The 19,175-nt window shown below is 37.1% G+C and overlaps 2 protein-coding genes across 6 annotated transcripts in view; one reads left to right on the top strand and one right to left on the bottom strand.

The window, feature by feature from the left end:
* LOC117993223 (acyl-CoA Delta(11) desaturase-like) overlaps positions 1 to 19,175 on the bottom strand; it is a 214,109-nt gene that overhangs the window by 186,866 nt on the left and 8,068 nt on the right. The window lies entirely within an intron of this gene.
* Positions 7,931 to 19,175, top strand: part of Cirl (Calcium-independent receptor for alpha-latrotoxin) — a 473,771-nt gene continuing 462,526 nt past the window's right edge. For all 5 annotated transcript variants that reach the window (XM_069506482.1, XM_069506483.1, XM_034981105.2 and 2 more), the window contains exon 1: positions 7,931 to 8,188. The gene's annotated coding sequence lies outside the window, so the exon portion shown is untranslated. The remainder of the gene's footprint in view (positions 8,189 to 19,175) is intronic.

Below are 19,175 nucleotides of genomic sequence, written 5' to 3'. Positions count from 1 at the left end.
TCATTCTGAGAGGAGACCCGTTTTCGTGCACCGGCGATGGGTTGAAATGTTAATATCTAACATGTAAAAGAAATATAACATTTACATACAAACAACCTAAAAAAAGCCGACTCCAAATCCAAGGATTAACTTCAAAGGGCCCGCAATTCAGAAAATGCGTTTTTATAGAAATACCCGCTTTGACGAGCAAGATTTCGTCAGCAAATTGCGAATGACAGAAATTCGGGACTCCGATTATATTCTCTATCCTGTTTCGGCAGGTGGGTCCATTCGGGGAATTTTGAGTTGACAAGCGATTGGCTGTGACGTCACTCGAGGCTAGTTCAGACTTCGGAGTTCGGGCATTTATGCCAGCCATTCTTTTTTTTAATTTATAGACTAGCGCTTGGTTGCAATCAGACCTGGTGGCAAGTGATGATGCAGCCTAGGATGGAGCGATGCCTAGAAGATGCCTATTCACTCTTGACTTGAAGGTACCCATATTATAATTGGAGGGGAAAACTGATGCTGGAAGGGTGTTCCGAATCTTAGCGGTTCTAATAAATAATGAAACATTCATAGGGCAATGTGAGCTTTTTTTGTACTTTACGCTGGGATTTAAATTTAAAAGGCCTTTAATCTGAGTTCGTTGGATGTAGTTACAATAGATATAGCAGTCGTCGGAGAACCAAACTGAACGACATATCTCAACGAATTAGCCAGCTGAAGTAACAGTGGGCAGGTCATGTCTGTCGCAGAACCGATGCAGGCCGCTGGGGCAGAAGTGTCCTGGAGTGGAGACCGCGTGGCGCGTACCTACCAACAAGCGCAGTGTGGGACGACCTGCAACCCTCTGGACTGACGACCTTAAGAAAGTGGGAAGTGGGTGAATGAGGAAGGGGTATCTGTGGACGCCAGCAGTGAACGCAAACAGGCTGATTGATTGATTGATAAGGAATTTCCATCAAAATATTACCATATTTTGTTGGACAATAATCTCAATATAACTCCCCGGCGCATTTAATTCAATAACATACTGGTCGTATTCAATTAACTGGACTCCCGTATAAAAATAATAAAAAAAATAGTTACGTTGCAACTGACGCGATCTGTTTTCATACTTGCTTTATATTTTTAGGGTTCCGTACCTCAAAAGGAAAAACGGAACCATTTCAACGGAATCACTTTGTTGCCTGTCTGTCCGTCAAGAAACCTACAGGGTACTTCCCGTTGACCTAGAATCATGAAATTTGGCAGGTAGGAAGGTCTTATAGCAGACATTAGGGGAAAAATCTGAAAACCGTGAATTTGTGGTTACATCACACAAAAAAAAATTAAGTTGTGGTCATGAACTAAAAATTAGTATTTTTAATTTTCGAAGTAAGATAACTTAATAAGTAACTTTATCAAGTGGGGTATCATATGAAAGGGCTTTACCTGTGCATTGTAAAACAGATTTTTATTTATTTTTATGCATCATAGTTTTGAAGTATCGTGCAAAATGTCGAAAAAATACGGCTGCAGTACGGAACCCTCGTTACGTGAGCCTGAGTCGCACTTGGCCGGTTTTTTTTATTGTACATACGACGAGAATACTTTTAGCGCAATATCGAATGGCTATTCATTAGTTAGAGGTCGATTAGTTCAAAGACTTCAAAGTTAGTAACACAGGCGCTGAAAAAGAAAAAATCAATCAAGTTTACGCTTAGTTTACCAGTATTATAACTATGTTAATTTATTTTATTTTTTAATCTCTTTCGAGATGTTTCAATTTATGCCACACTAGCACCCATATTTACCAAAAAACCAAAAATTTATTTAAAATCGTAGGAAAAGGTAAACACTACCCGATAAAAGGTTCTATATTTTCTGATCCATTAGCCCAGTGCCCATTTCCAATTTATATGCAACGTACAGTATTCCTTACCATTATTCTATTACTATTCCTTTATTGCATTATCACCTTTATTGTATGACCAATAGAGGTGGCTTTTCAAAGATGTCCCGGTAGATGTGGAAGGCTGTACCCAGGTTGCGCTTTATCCATCCATTTTGGCGGATTTCGTCCGCTTGCGTGGGAATACGCGTAAAACAATTTCGTTTTTGAATTCTGGATTGTTGTAATATTGAATTTGTTTTGTGTTTTAAAATGACATGTTAGGTAGTTCTTTTTTAGGGATCTGCAACATCAAACGAAATATTACTCTTCAATTCAAAAGCACTTGTAAAAGTTTGTTTGAATAAAAATGTATTCTCTTCTATTCTATTTCACTATTATAGGCTTGCACTTGACTATTCTATTCTTGATCACTAAGACTACCAGTATCTAACTTGAATTCAATTCCTAAGGGGCAGGGCGCTTGTGCACCCATCCGTGAAATCACGGATTTCGTAAAAATATGAATCGAATGAGTACGTATTTTTATGACGGCCACTTCGAAAAATCTTGGATACGAACCGAATGCGGATGAGTGCACAAACGCCCTATGGGGGTAAAATAGGAGTTTGAAATTTGTGTAGTCCACGCGGAAGAAGCCGCGAGCATAATCTAGTATAAGTATAAAATTGTATTTTATCTCTTGTTCTAAAAGCTGCGTAGGTAGGTACTCTATCAAAATAATGCTTGTTAGGAAATAAAAACCGATTTGCATTTAATTTATGCAATAACGTTTTAACATTATGCTGTGTAAGGCTAATTTGTGCAGGCCGGATTTGCATAGGGAAAACGCTTCACCTGATTTTATGTTAGAGTCTTTTTAGACGGACCACACCGCAACCTTCAAAAATGTTGCCTCGCATTGGTTGTGTGCAATTAATTTCAAGAAATTATACGAACCCAAAACGGCATATTAAATCCATACTAATATTATAAATGTGAAAGTGTGTCTGTCTGTCTGTATGTCTGACTGTCTGTCTGTCTGCTAGCTTTTCACGGCTCAACCGTTCAACCGATTTTGACGAAATTTGGTACAAAGATAGCTTGCATCGCGGGGAAGGACATAGGCTACTTTTTATCCCGGAAAATTAAAGAGTTCCCACAGGATTTTAAAAAACCTAAATCCACGCGGACGAAGTCGCGGGCATCCTCTAGTCTAAATATATAAAAGGAAAAGGTGACTGACTGACTGACTGACTGATCTATCAACGCACAGCTCAAACTACTTGACGGATCGGGCTGAAATTTGGCATGCAGATAGCTATTATGACGTAGGCATCCGCTAAGAAAGGATTTTTGAAAATTCAACTCCTAAGGGGGTGAAATAGGGTTTTGAAATTTCGTACTCCACGCTGACGAAGTCGCGAGCATAAGCTAGTGTAAAATAAGATTGAAGTGATTGCGAAACAGGATGTGTGCAATTGAGTGTACCTATTTAATTGGTTGGTGTAGAGTAGTGATAGGATGTGCAAGTGCAAGATAGCAAGCCTTCTATTCAAGAGGGTATAGGGTATAGGGTTCGGTTAAGCTCTTCTAATTTTTTGGAGCTATGAACGTTTTAAGCAATTAAATATCACTTGCTTTAATGGGAAAAGATCGTGAAGAAACCTGACATGCCTGAAGAAACCATGCCAGCGAGTTTCCTATAATGTTCTCAAAGGTGTGTGAAGTCTCCCAATCCGCACTGGGTAGCGAGGCAGTCATGACTCATGGCCTATACCCTTCTCATTCTGAGGAGACTTTGCTAGTAGTGGGCCGATGATGGTTTGATCATGGTGATGAAATGATTTCACTGCAGAATCTGCAGTGAAATGCAGATGCCACAAGAAGTTGTGGCACATCTGAACGGACTCTAAGAGTAAAGAAAATTATAAAAAAAGCTTGCCTGTGTAATTTGCAAAAAATTGTACTTTTGAACACGGGTAAAATATGACTGGAGAAAGTAATAAAGTTTTAACACTAAGAATTTTTTTGATTAGATATTATTGAGCTACCAAAAACTTACCTGCATGATGATGATGAAATTAACAAACAGACTTTCCCATTTTGAATTAAGTCTAGTAAGTTTGAATGGATAGAAGAGAAATATTTAAGCAGGAGAGATTAAGATAATAATTACAAAACTCGGTCAAACGATATTCAGGTGTTTAAAATTACCAGCCGCCATCTTGTCTTGCTAATAGGGGTTTATTAATATCGTAAAATTCCCGGCTCGCCCTCTTAAGCGTTTTGCTTTTAATTTATTTCCCCGCTGGAGGTTTAATCCCGGCTTATATGCACATAAGTGAATCAATATTGGGGGTAGTATTTCTGCTGTAAATGTTTTTCATCGGTTAAATATTGTGCATTGTAGGACTTGACTTCACTTCACTGGATTGACGAATTTCTTGTTGACAAAGTTGCATGCAATGGGTTTTTCATACAGTATAATATATCTACTAATATTATAAAGACGTAAGTTTATGCGTCTGTCGCAGAACCGACGCAACGCCGACGGCCGATGGGGCAGACGTGTTCTGGAGTGGAAACCGCGTACCGGTAAGCGCAGCGTGGGACGACCTTCAGCTCGCTGGACCAATGACCTGAAGAAGGTGGCGGGGAGCGGATGGATGAGGAAGGTGGAGGACCGTGTTTGGTGTCGCGCTCTTGGAAAGGCCTATGACCAGCAGTGGACGCAAACAGGCTGATGGATTGGATTGGATTGGAAGTTTATGTACATATATTATGTTTGTTACTCTATCTCACACAGAAACTACTGGACGGATTTGACTGAAATTTGGAATGAAGATAGATTACACCTCGCTTAACACATAGAGACCTTATTCCAGCCAAGCGCTAGTCTATAAATTATAAAAAAATAGACTACTTTTTATCCCGGAAAATCAAAGAGGATTTTGAAAAACCTGAATCCACGGACAAAGTCGCGAGCATCAACTAGTATATCATAATATTTACATATAACATCCTCCGCGCGACTTCATCTGCGTGAGATTCAGTTTTTTTATCCCTGGAGATAAAAGTAGCCTATATTTGTTTTCGGGATGCAAGTTTTCTCTAGGTAAGTACTGTATAACAAATCTTAGATGTTGCCTGCTACTTCTTTGGTGTGGGCTATACTTTTTTTAAAATCAGTTTTCCCTTCCGCTTTTAACATATCTTCAAGAGTGAATATTCTTGAAGATATATTAAAAGGCTTCAATGGCTGCATATCACTTGCTATCAAGAATGATTGTAGCCAAACGCTAGGTAGTCTATAAATTAAAAAAATCTACAGCTTTGGAAAATTCGGAAAATAGAATATACGTCGGAAATAATGATTTTTGGAAAGCAAGATTGTGAGCAGTTATAAATATGGGAAAAACAAAACACGCACAAAGTTGTGGAACAACAACTAGTAAATTATAAAGTTACACACAAATAGCCTGCCAGGAAGTACCGCGAAATCTACGAAATACGAGCTCAAGGAAACTGAGCTAATTTAAATACAAATAGAACTTCAGTCTCCATATGGACTGTATGCATTACTACATACCTAGTAACTATAATATTAGGACCAACCCGCAACGTTAAGTAGAAACACACTTTCAAACCGCGACTTGACGCTTCGTGAAAATATTACACGCGTAACATGATCCATAGTCCATGGCCCATGCTAATATAATAAATGCAAAAGTGTCTGTTTGACTGCTATATTTTCATGGCCCATCAGTTCAACCGATTTTGACGAAATTTGGTACAAAGATAACTTGCCAGTAGGGTTGATTGAAGCGAATCATCTCGACCTGTCGCAGACTATCACTTGCTTTTGAGGAACTATATTGAGGAAAGTTGCATGACTGAGAGTTCTCTTTTCAATGTTCTCAAAGGGGTGTGAAATCTGTCAATCCGCACTCGGCCAGCGTATTGGACTATGACCTAAGCCCTTGTAATTCTGAAATGAGACTTGTGCTCAGTAGTGGGCCGGTGATGGGTTGATGATGTTGATGATGATGTTGTGTCGTATTGAAATGTTCAGCACCATAAAAGTAGTAGTAGGTAGTTTGAGGTTCATGCGTAGCGCAATGTACAATTTTTAGGGTTCCGTACCTCAAAAGGAAAAAGGGAACCCTTATAGGATTAGGCCGGTCATTTTGCCCTAAAAGCCGGACAATATTTTTAAACAGACAAACATACTTTTTTAAACCAGATATCGTTTTTAGGACTAGGCATACCTTTTTAACCGACTTCCAAAAAGACCTTTTTAACCGACTTTCAAAAAGGAGATGGGTCTCAATTCGGCCCGTTTTTATATTGTACCTACTAGCTTTTGCTTCGTCCGCGTGGACTTAGAATTCAACCCCTTAGGGGTTGAATTTTCAAAAATCCTTTATTAGCGGATGCCTACGTCATAATAGCTATCTGAATGCCAAATTTCAGCCCGATCCGTTCAGTAGTTTGAGCTGTGCGTTGATAGATCAGTCAGTCAGTCAGTCAATCAGTCACCTTTTACTTTTATATATTTAGATGTACACCGATTTTTTCGAGTTTTCTGACCGATTTGCAATTTTTTTTTTAAATCAATAGCAGAAGTGGTCCCATAAAATCAATGTGCTTTGAGAAGGGCATATTTGGGTTGAAGAGTGCTCTCGGTCAAGGTTTGCTAATAATATGTGGGTCCGATTGTTCCCACATATTAGGAAAATTTTATTTCACTCGAGAAGCGTAACGTTTCAAAACTATGTATCCGCCTTTATTCTATTCGCTTATCAACTTCCATATCAAGATAACTCCAATAAGAGAGCTAATATCGATCCAGCCCTCCCATTCGCTGTAAATTTGATTGCAGATACAATCCAATGCCTCCAAAGCTCATGTTCCAGTGAGCTTTGCTTTGCTTTCGAAACGGGGACGCACTCGTAGGAAGACAAAAGCCTTCAGCCTTTATAATTTGAACATGACCACGCCATGGTACAAATACATGTTCGTTCTATGACTGTAACCCAGTGGAGTTTCCCGTTACAAACCCAGTTAGAAATGTCAAATGTCTTAAAAAAAATTGGTATTCAAGTTTCAACGACAGTTTTGCAACTGCAGCTGGAATTTTTGCACAAGTCATTGCTTAAATGTAAACCTTAGATTGGTAATACCTGTTCAAGGTTTTCAACCATCAAGGACAAGTGCCGATAAATTGCAAGAGAAGTCACTTGTGTCCGGTGTCCCAAAAACTGAAGAGGAATTAAAACAAGTTTAAGGTAGGTACACCAAAATCTTTAATGTTTTAATTTTTTTTGAAGATTAGGTCTACAGTTTTTTGTACACAATCTGATCTTTCTAAAACTGTAGTGGGAGGATTTTTTTTGGGACGTGAGATCTTGTTATATTTTCAAAAACTGCAACAATTTACTATGTATGTAGCAACTGCATTGCAGTGTAGATATCTACTTGTACAAAAGCTCCAGTTAATATGCCCTGAATAGTTAGGCAAATACTTTGATCTTGTAAACTTACTAAGTACCTACCTACCTAGATCCCGTTTTATTGCCTTTCAGAACAAAATCCAGAAAGGCATTATGAGGGAGTTCCTGCAGTCTACATAAATGGCACTGTTTAAATCGCATTACAACAATATTTGCTTGTAAATCAGTCCCATTCAGGACTATTCCCCTTCCATAAATAGATGTATAACCATCAAGGGAAGTCTATTCGAGGCAAGTTACAACGTACCTAGGTTAGGTTGTAATTTGCTAAATGCAGATAAAGATCACAGACGTCTGTCAGAAACAACAGCCTGCATTTGGCATCCCTCTTCAAAAGCTGGTCGCTATCTACCTATCCGGCGTTACAGGCGTAGCGTAGGCTTTCATAATCTCCATCTAGGTAGGTTCCGATGCACTTCAATCAAAGATCCGAGGCCGCTCTAGGCCGACGCACTCGACATAACACGTGCATTACTCACGAAATATTTTCATAAAACCGAACCAAACGCACCCGACCGTCTTCCCCCTCCCTCTCTCCCGGCAAAACCAGTTCAGTTCGTGCCCGGCTGCCGTGCGCGTCGGTTGTTATTCGAAGGAGTAACGCTAGCGCGTTGTGTTACGAAAAAACATCTTTTGTACCTTAACCAAACCAGTGCTGTGGATTCCACTTTATAGTGCTCCTGTGAGATTGTGCCATTTCGTATTGTGATGTTGCGTGTTCAGATGTTATAGTGTCGGATTTCTCTTCAAAAGAGTGGGACGGGTGAGCCTGCCGCCGCCGGACGCCTTTTCTCTCCGAACTCGGGATATCATTAAGGTATTTATTGTTACACCGACTCATTGTTGTAAGGAATTCTTTCTACGACCCTCATGTAGTTAAATCGATAGTCCCGATTCGATTTCGTATGCGATGGCAAGCTCTGAGCTGTAATGCGTCGGTATTGAATCGCAGATTGTGGATCGTGTTTGGAGGATTTGCATTGTAGATGCGTGGCGTGTTAGTCTGCAGTAAACAGAGCCTGGGAGCGGGTTCGAGTCCAGTACGAGTGGGCGACTATTAATTAGGCGGCCGCAACGGTATTCCTTCGCGTTGACCCCAAGGCATCTTAGGCCCTGTCTCGATAGGACGCTGACCACGATTCGTATAATCTCTTCTCCATTAATTATACCTAATTAATTAAATAGGCATTTTTTTTTTTTTTTAATATTTTGTTATAACTAACCAACCTGAAATCATACTAAAACAATAAATTTAAAATGTTTTGTTTTTAATCAGTATCCATTCAGCAAAAAATATGTTGTTTTTAAGTCATAAAAATGTCCATGTAATTCAGAAATTGCAAAAAACTTACCCCAATAGATGGCGTTACGCATAGCAAAACCATCAGACAAACCAAATTAATTAATTTGCGAGGATATCGTCACTCCTAACTAAATATCAGTGTTGTGAATAGGTATGCTAACTTGAATCTAGCCAAACTGTAGTTATCACTAACAATAGCAAAACAAATCACTCCTCAAACTCAAAGCAAACCAAGCTACAATAATAAAACACGTTTATTTTCATGTAATAACTAAAATAACACAAAATAATCCAAATATTTTAATAATTTACACAAAATAATTTACACCAGCGCGCACCATTTTGCTTTTTGCATTACATCAATGTCAAAATGTCAATGTCATGTACGTTTTAAAATTTGACGGATGCAACGGTTATCTAAAAATAGGTAGTTTCTTATGTCTTGATTTATAAAATAATTGTTAATATGAAAATTCAGGTAAATAATGATTATTACCTATTACTTACTCAATAATTTAATATTTAATAATTTTAAGTATAAAAGAACCTAACAACTTAATATATTTGAAAATAATAAAATTTGCGTTCAGAAACTAGTTCGAATTTCACATGTGACCAAAATATTACTATTTATTAAGTATTTAGGATATCTGTGTCTGATCTGTAAAATTAGAGTTCAGATGTTCATATTATGTAGGTAGTCTAGGTAGGTAGGTATTGTAGAACGTTATGAACAAAATACGAGTAAACAAGTAAATACCTACATTGTTTGTAAAATATTAAAAATAGAGCTAGAATTTCGGACGCAGTTATTAAAAATAAAATCATCTGTGCATTATTTGAATATCGAATGCGTGCCATGACATGTCAGTTTTAATAAATCGGAAATTTATTCGGATACACGTCCCGTATCAATAAAGTGTTTTTAGATTTATATTTAATAGTTTTCATTTTGCTTAAATTCTTCGCTTGTGATGTAATTTATAAATATTTACTATAAAATTGAATTATTGTACCTACGTATAAAATTTACGGATTTAGCCGGATAGGTATGTTTGGTTTTTGTAGTAGTGTCCGACCAAATATTTACGTGTCCAGGTTGTCCAGCTTTTATTAGGCTTTTTGTCAGAAGTATAGAAGGGGAGTGGGATGGAGAGTGGGGCCGATTCTCTTGGACACAATCTCTAAACTAAACTAAATTAACAGGTCTAAATTTAGTGCTATCCCTTTCGCAAGCAACATTATGATAGGGATAACAATAGTCAGACGTGCCATTTTAGTTTAGTTTAGAGATTGTGTACAACGGAATTAGCCACAATGACTCCTGGTTGAAGAACCAGTGGTTCAATAAAAGCACCCGATCACTATTAGAGCTGCAGTGCCAAATTCATGATCGCCAACCTTAGATAGAAAAGGTATTAGGTACCTTACCTAGGTACCAAAAGAAGAAAAAAAAATTCAAATAGCTAACTTAGTTTAACAGAAGCACAAAGAGGTTGGAGCCTTGTTTTAAGAGTAGTAGAACTACTCCTGTGTCAGAAGGCTCCACTCTTCTGTAATAATATCAGCGTGAGCGTGCATTTTAAGAAGAATAAGGTAGGTATTTCAGATTTCTTCAGACCGAAAACTGAAATTTTTCACTTCGTTGATATTATTTAAAAGTAAATATATCAAATGACGATCGAACTGATCAGAATTGATTGATTATAACTGGTTAATTTTGCAACAAGACAGTTATTTATATATGTACATAATAAACAGTTAAAATAAGTAGGTAAGTAACCGAGTTTTTAAATTAAGTATAATAGTTATGTCCAGCTTTTAAAACGTTATTATCGGTGGTAAAGATATATCCGGTTTTTAGGCCACAATGAAAATGGCTTAACGTAGCGCCAAGTCCGCCTTTTGTACCTATTTTAGGACCTGGCAACCCTAATTGCATCAGCTACAATATAATATTATGTTATGGCCGGCCTTAAAAAATATATTTGGCTTTTAGGCCAAGATGTAAGTGGCCTAATCTAGCGCCGAGTCCGCGTTAGGCCTGACAACCCTAATCGCACTAGCTGCATTGTATGTTATGCCATTCGGCTTTTAGGCCAAAATATAAGTAGGCTAATATAGCGCCGAGTCAGCCTTTTATCCCAATCGACAATCCTAATAGCGTTAGCTATATTATAAGTACCTAGGTGGTAGGTATCTCTTGGTTTCGTCAAGTTTACCAGAGTCTTCTTTTACTTAGTCCATCCACCATAGCTTATCAAAGACCATATAGGATAAGATCTTGATTGAGCGTATTAACTTACCTAATTTGACTTTGTTCAGAATTTACTTGAGTTAAAACAAGATTTATGAAAGAAACATTTTGTTTACGGTTTTTATGAGCTTCCAAAAAACTCAACTGTCAAATGAACACCGAAACAGATAACAAAAAATTTAAAAACTATTTCCTATGAACTTTCGGCGTCATACGCATTTCAAATTTCGAATGCACGCCGTGGCATGCACGTGTCATGGATTTTCGAACGCGCCCCAAGCGTTAATTTACCGCCCGCGTAAAAAAATCTCGAATACCTACGTCCGGAAACGCGTCCCATTGGTAGTTGAACAGATGTCGACATGTGTAGTGCCACTCTGGGCTAATTGACTAGGAAAAATAAAATTGTGGTTAACAACTGCAGGGATTTCGCCGTGTCGAATGCGTGTCGGACGTAAGGATGCCCTGCGGTTTAATTTAATTGTCATTTTGATGATCGGAGGCCATTATTAGGGATAAAATTTGTTTGGGGTTCGAGGGATGCGACTAGCATCATAAAACCACACATAAGGGCGCGTTTCCGCTCATACGGAGCGGAGCGAAGACATGTGTTTTCAACCAATCAGATCAATGGATGATGACGTGGCAAAATGATCACGTCATCTAGTAAAAAATTGATTAGTCTATTGAACACGTCTCCGTATCTCTTCAGTAGAAATGGGCCCTAAAAATCGCATCATGCGAGGCCTTGTTGTGATAGCGAATAATAATAATATTACCTATGTCAAAAAAAGTGAAAAAAGGTGAAGAAAACAAAATTAATAATTTAAAAAAGGAGCTTAGTTTTTTACTTATCTCAAAAATGTTAAAACTAATTAGGTACATTTATGAAATTAAAGAAAAAATTTATCAGTATATAAACGGACTAGCGTATGCCCGCGACTTAGCCCGCGTGGACTACACAAATTTCAAACCCCTATTTTACCCCCTTAGGGGATGAATTTTCAAAAATCCTTTCTTAGCGGATGTCTATTGTCTACGTCACAATAGCTATCTGCTTGCCCGATCCATCCAGTAGTTTGAGCTGTGCGTTGATAGATCAGTCAACAGTCAGACAGACAGTCAGTCACAGACAAAGTCGCTGGAATATACTAGTGTATAGTATAGTAGAATATAATCATAAGAGATGCATTTAAGTTTCGCCTTAGTTCACATGTTACGAGGAACGTCGCTGCGGTCTCAGATAACGACGTGGGATCAAATGTTAAACAGATGACGAATTGTAGTGTCAAATGATACTGTAATTGTTTTCGAGATGCTCGTTAGGTAGGTCTAGTCCATCCTCCATACTACATACTTCCATTCTATATTCCATATGTACTAATATCTTCTTCTTCTAAATATAATAAAAGGATTGACTAACTGATTGATCTATCGACGCACAGCTCAAAATACTGGACGGATCGGGCTGAAATTTGGCACGCAAATAGCTTTTATGACGTAGGCAAAGAAAGGATTTTTGAAAATTTAACCCTTAAGGGGGTGAAATTTGTGTAGTCCACGCGGACGTATCGCGAGCATATTAAGTTAGTCTTAACATAAGTTATTAATCTGTGGATTCATCTTCCACTCAACTAACAAACAACGGTAAGCTAATCTAAATAATTATATAAAAGGAAAAGGTGACTGGTTGACTGACTGACTGATCTATCAATGCACAGCTCAAACTACTCTAGTAGTCCGTCTAGAGACGGATCGGGCTGAAATTTGGCACGCAAATAGCTATTATGACGTAGGCATCCGCTAAGAAAGGATTTTTGAAAATTCAACCCCTAAAAAGGTGAAATAGGAGTTTGAAATTTGTGTAGTCCACGCGGACGTATCGCGAGCATAAGCTAGTCTTAACATTAGTTATTAATCTGTGGATTCATCTTCCACTCAACTAACAAGCAACGGTTAAGCAACACGAGTACTTACAAGTAGGTCCGTCACTGAGAATACATTTTGTTATCGCGCTGACGTTTAACAGTAAAAAAATACTGGACCAAGCTTATATACCGTTAGCGGTCAACTATGGTACCACTCCGTAGATAAGTGACCGTATCAAAACATAAGCTAATGTGGATTAGAATATTGTTTCGTAGGGATTAGACCTGGCGTGTGGTGGTGGTCCTGGTCTAGTGGTGTGTTTTAGGGTTCCGTACCTCAAAAGGAAAAACAGAAACCTTATAGCATCACGTTGTTGTATGTCCTGTCTGTCCGTCTGCCTGTCAAGAAACCTACAGGGTACTTCCCGTTGACCTAGAATCATGAAATTTGGCAGGTAGGTAGATCTTACAGCTGACATTTGGCAGCTGAAAAATCTGAAAACCGGGAATTTAGGGTTAGATCACCCCAAAAAAAAAATTGTGGTCATGAACTAATCTATACTATTATATAAAGAGGTAATGTCGTTAAGTTTGTTTGTAGGGGGTAATCTTTGGAACTACTGAACCGATATTAAAAATTCTTTCACCAGTAGAAAGCTACATTATTCCTGAGTGACATAGGCTATACGGGATCTTTAAAAACCTAAATCTACGCGGGCGAAGCCGCGGGGATCAGCTAGTAATTAGTATTTTCAATTTTCGAAGTAAGATAACTACATATTATATCAAGTGGGGTATCATATGAAAGGGCTTCACTAAACACAGTGTGGGCAACACAGAAAATCTGTCATCTGTCACCCGTCAGTGGAGGTGGGACAGCGCGCGGGAGTAAAAAGAGGGACGATATAAAAGTAATTAAGGGAGATATAAGTACTAGGTGATTAATTAAGCTAGATATAAACTAAGTGGATGTGACAAGTGTACCTGAATATAAGACTGTGGACATTGGAACTGCGTTTGATTCATATTAGGGTCATCCCAAGACTAATAAACCCGGATTGGAGGTTAAGTTGTTTATATCAGAAGATTGGATGTGATTCATGCCCAAAAATGCGGGTCTATCCTGGAAGATGTTAAAAGTGCCTGTACAAGACGCATAGCAACATATTTATTAGGTACTTATATCGGAAATTATATGAAGAAACCTACCTGAACGAATAACAAAGTGAATATGAAATACATACAAACTGCAATGGTGCTACACTATTACTTTGGGAGTACTTGAGTAGACCTGTGTCGAGTTGGAGGACTTGTCTCCAACGCAACTACTCAAGAGATTGGTTTGAGGAAAGCACCTTATACTGTCTGGAACAAGCAGAAGTACGTAGGTCGATGGGTCCAATGCATCCATAGGTTGTATTGAAAGCGGTGAATCTGTGTACTTACCTTCTTACAGTGGATGTTCATTAAAGCATGGGTGAATATTAAGAGTGCCTAATGTAAGATTACTGCATCAAAATACCTAAGTAGGTATTTGATAAGTCACAATATTACCAATTGATACTTTTAGAACAGAGTAAGTGAAGGCTATAATTATTAATAGTAAGTAGATATCAGCATTATGACTTATTTGAGAGTTCAAAGTAAGGGATTATAGTTTTATTCTGACCGCTTTAATGGATTATTATGTAGGAACATACCTAGCCCAAGATTTGATCTATGAAGTTATAAGTAGTATTAGTATTAATTTCAAGACTGGATGCAACGCACCGTAGTACTAACACCTTGTATTTTAAAATCGAAATAAGGTAATAAGTGATATCAAATACTTTAAACCAAATAGGCACCTACCTATATTAAAGTAGAATCAAGAAAACAATTAGATTATTATGTAGGTAAGTACTTGATACATGAGCTAATGTAGAAATAAAAAAGTAGAGTTTATTTGCTAGAATGTGGTACAATTTGGTCGTAAATCTGTTTTGATCTAACACATTCAACCAATAACTGAGTGTGCAAATTATTACCTATAGTACATTATCATAGCATAATAAAATGTGAAAATTTAGAATGAATAATATCTACTTAACTCATTTATATATAACTTTATCTATCTAGGAAGTAATGTTGACAATATAATTTTATTCAAGTCTTAATTTAAATCATTCAACAATCATTTTAAAAAAAGAAATATGTACATGTGCTTTAGTTAAAAATAAAAAATAATAATCTTACAATAACAACGGTCATATCTACATCAATGGGTCAATCAATGGTTTTAGTGCAAAATTTGGGTTATATACAGGGGTCTGATATAATCAAGTAGGTATGTACTTGATACTGGTGTCACTTAAATGCAATATTTTCGAGATTATTCAACTGTTACCATTTTTTTCATGTTCGACAACTTTTCTGATGATGTCCACGACCCTGTGACCCCGACTTGACGATGAGGTCGACGAATGTGAGATGAACAAGTGGTTTTGGCCGGCATCTGTGGTGGAGAAGTGCACATAACCTTCAAGTTGTGATTAGAAGCAGTCATGTACCTGCATGGATCGGATAAGAACACAGTAACTCTTTGTGTGAGGCCTGTTATAATGATACAAAAGAAAAAAAAGCCATCCCTGCCTGCCTCATTATGATGGAGGGTGTAACCTCAAGGTATTGTTATGTAATACAGTAATAAGAAGGTAAGAAACATCTGAATACTACTATGGTTAATTGAAGCAAATCTAGTTTACCTAGTAACTAAAATAAAGTCTTAAAACTTTGAATTGAATAGTCTCAATATGAGTAGTTACTCTTGTTTAATTAAATAATTACATACTTAACTATACACATAGTAATATTTTAGTACAATTTAAGGATAGAATGCCTGAAATATGTGTCAGGTGCATGTGTTTTCATAACCTACCATTTAATGTAAGATTTTTGGATTTGGGTCTATGGTAGGCATGGTATGGTTGTGAGAATGATAGACAGTGATAGGGAGACTAATAGAGTCGATTGCTAGATGCACCCATTTAATACCTATCTACCGACTGAATAGTCTGTATTATGTACTGACAGACATAGATCAACCCACAGGCCCTGCATAATCAAATATGATTTGAGTTCTCTACTAAGCTACTACTAGACACAAAGAAAAGATTTTGGAAAATTCTACCTGGGGTGGATCAGCTAATAAATAATTAATTGGTCCACTAGATAAAGTAGGTAACATTGAACCTATTTTGAATCTGTAGGTTTACTTATTCGACCAAATTAGAGTTATTAGATTACTTTGAATACCTAGTAGGTATAGGGTATGAAATATCAGGTTTGAATTAATCTAACTATGTACATACCAGAAACAGAAAGACATACAACACTCATGCTCACGAAAGTAGCCATGTGGATGTTGGAATTTTATTTGATTCTTATACCAATAAAATTTATATTAAGTGCTAGTATGTACTTTTGTTCCGCTTGCTCACCCTTGTGAAAATTATAAATTACATTGGCTGCAACTACCATTTAAGGAGAGGTGAGGTTATGAAAGGAAAATGAATTGAATCATTATTATATTAACCTAAAGTGAATTTAACTGATCAGATCAGATGAAAATAAATAAATGGAATTGAATTAAAATATTTATTTATCAGCATAACAGTGGTTCTTTCAAATGTTCTTAGAGTTTTATAATTAAAAAGGTAAAATTATATGGGCTATCACATTCATATAAAGTCACTAGTGGCTGACATCCTCTTATACTAATAGATGACATGCATTCGTGATTTTTAGAATTCGGAAAATAACAATAATAATAAAATAAAAATACGTTTCCACTTCTCATGCTCGTAAGGTTCTATTTTACGCTGGCTATAAGAGGACTAAAGTGCGTTTCATGCTGTTATGCACAAGGTATTTATAGGTAAACAACAGTCTCTCTGAATGACATATGGATGAGAAAGAATGTATGATTTCTATGGTGCCAGTGAACTTTTGCACTTGTATTGAGGTTGCGACCTATACCTACAAACTCATTACAGCACCCTCATTTAATCCCTACTCTTTTCGATCAATCTATAGATATGTACTTATAGTAATATTATTGTTACATTTCCTCGCAATCGAAGTGAAAAGCAGTGTTTATAACTCTGCTCAAGTGGCTTGTTTGGTGCCCTTGTTGTACAATCTGCTATCATAAATCAAAGCCTTTAGGTACTTACTACCTCGGAAAAACACGCACTGAACAACAGGTTAACTACCAAGTACATCATATTTACTGTTGTTATTATTAGATTGGCTTACCAACTTAATAGATGATACTATCTGCTGTAATAATAGAAATTCGAAAGAAATACTAAGTTACGAAGTTCAATTTTTATGTACGAGTAAAGGAAACTTTGAAACATGTGTCTCTAATAACAAAAGAGAGTTACGAAGGTGTTATTAAATGAAGTGGCAATGACTGTGGCAATCAGTGGCGTGCAATTCATAGAGGCATAAAAGTACTGCTTACCCTAGTTGAAATGACCAGTGCCCATTTTTCTTTATGACCTGCCATTCAGTAGGTCTATATAAGGTGTATCTAAGGCCTATCTTACTAATGCTTACCCTGGCTTCGAACTCTGTGCACGCCACTGGTGGCAATGTTATGTATTACAGGGTCTGGACTGTTGTATTTCTTTATATAGCCTACTAACACATAATTTTATCATATCGTTGTTTATCGGGTATAAATAATACACGAATAATTCGATCTCTGACTTAGGTTTAGATCTGAAATAAGAAATGAAATTGTCAGTATACAGAGAAGTGTAAATCTTAACCTTGCAAGCCCCATCGGATAAATAGTGGAGAAACGGATTCCCTACTTTTACTGCCCAAATTTTGACTAGCTATTTGACTTTGGAAAAAGGAGCTTATGAGATGCATATTTTTACTAAATAAATAAATTATTAATATAATTATTATAAACAAAAGACGGATTGCTCTCTTGTGTGTGTGCCCTTAAATTATATTAAAATTTCAAACGAGTTGCACAATTATTATCACTTGCAGACATTACACGTAGGGCGATTGTCTAAAACCTGCATCAATCATTATTGTTCTGATTGGCTGAATTTGTGCGATTCTTGTTGCAACAATGCATTGTGGCCAATAGTGAGCGAGCATTAACCAATCAGAGATGATTGCGATCGTGACATTGTAGCTGTCAAACAACCGCGGTAGAGCCCACGGTGAACTAAAGATGTTTAGTACTGTAGATACTCCACAAATCGTTGAGAATATCGATTTGAGTATTGAGTTCAGTAGTCTCGATAACTAGTCTTTCAAATCATTAATCAAATTACTAAAAGCCATAAAGCAAATTAAGAAGAAGATTAATCAAATGAGGTATTAAGGGAGCAAACACTTAGCGGGTTTGCCATAACCGTTGACACTATAATATTCATTCTATTGACTGTACACAAATAATCGCTTCTGGTGGCTGAAAAAAAAAATGGTGTTTAATATTGTTATGATATAACGTGTCATTGTTATAAATGTGATTATTATTTTTAGACTCTAAACAAACTGACAACCAGTGAATGAGAGAAAAGGATACCGACTTATGTATGGACTGAGTCCTGGTGTGATAAGCGGTGATCCCTGAGAATATTAGAAACGAATACCGACTTATGTATGGACTTACTCCTGGTGCGATAAGCGGTGATTCCTGAGAATATCTGAAAAGAATACCGACTTATGTATGGACTTATTCCTAGTGTGATAAGCGGTGATTCTTGAGAGTATTTTATGATAACCTAAGGAGCAAATAAGAGAGAAGAATACCGACTTATGTATGGACTTATTCCTGGTGTGATAAGCGGTGATTCTTGAGAGTATTTTATGATAACCTAACAAGCAAATAAGGGAAACGAATACCGACTTATGTATGGACTTATTCCTGGTGCGATAAGCGGTGATTCCTGAGAATAGTTGAAAAGAATACCGACTTATGTATGGATTTATTCCTGGTGTGATAAGCGGTGATTCTTGAGAGTATTTTATGATAACCTAACGAGCAAATAAGAGAGAAGAATACCGACTTATGTATGGATTTATTCCTGGTGTGATAAGCGGTGATTCTTGAGAGTATTTTATGATAACCTAACAAGCAAATCAGGGAAACGAATACCGACTTATGTATGGATTTATTCCTGGTGCGATAAGCGGTGATTCCTGAGAATAGTTGAAAAGAATACCGACTTATGTATGGATTTATTCCTGGTGTGATAAGCGGTTATTCCTGAGAATATTTTATGATGAACCAACCGGCAAATGAGAGAAAAGAATACCGACTTATGTATGGACTTATTCCTGGTGTGATAAGCGGTAATTGCTG

Source organism: Maniola hyperantus, chromosome 23, assembly GCF_902806685.2.
Source record: "Maniola hyperantus chromosome 23, iAphHyp1.2, whole genome shotgun sequence".
NCBI lineage: Eukaryota > Metazoa > Arthropoda > Insecta > Lepidoptera > Nymphalidae > Maniola > Maniola hyperantus.
Note: the sequence above shows the minus strand (reverse complement) of the source record. Positions and strands in the feature narration are given on the sequence as shown.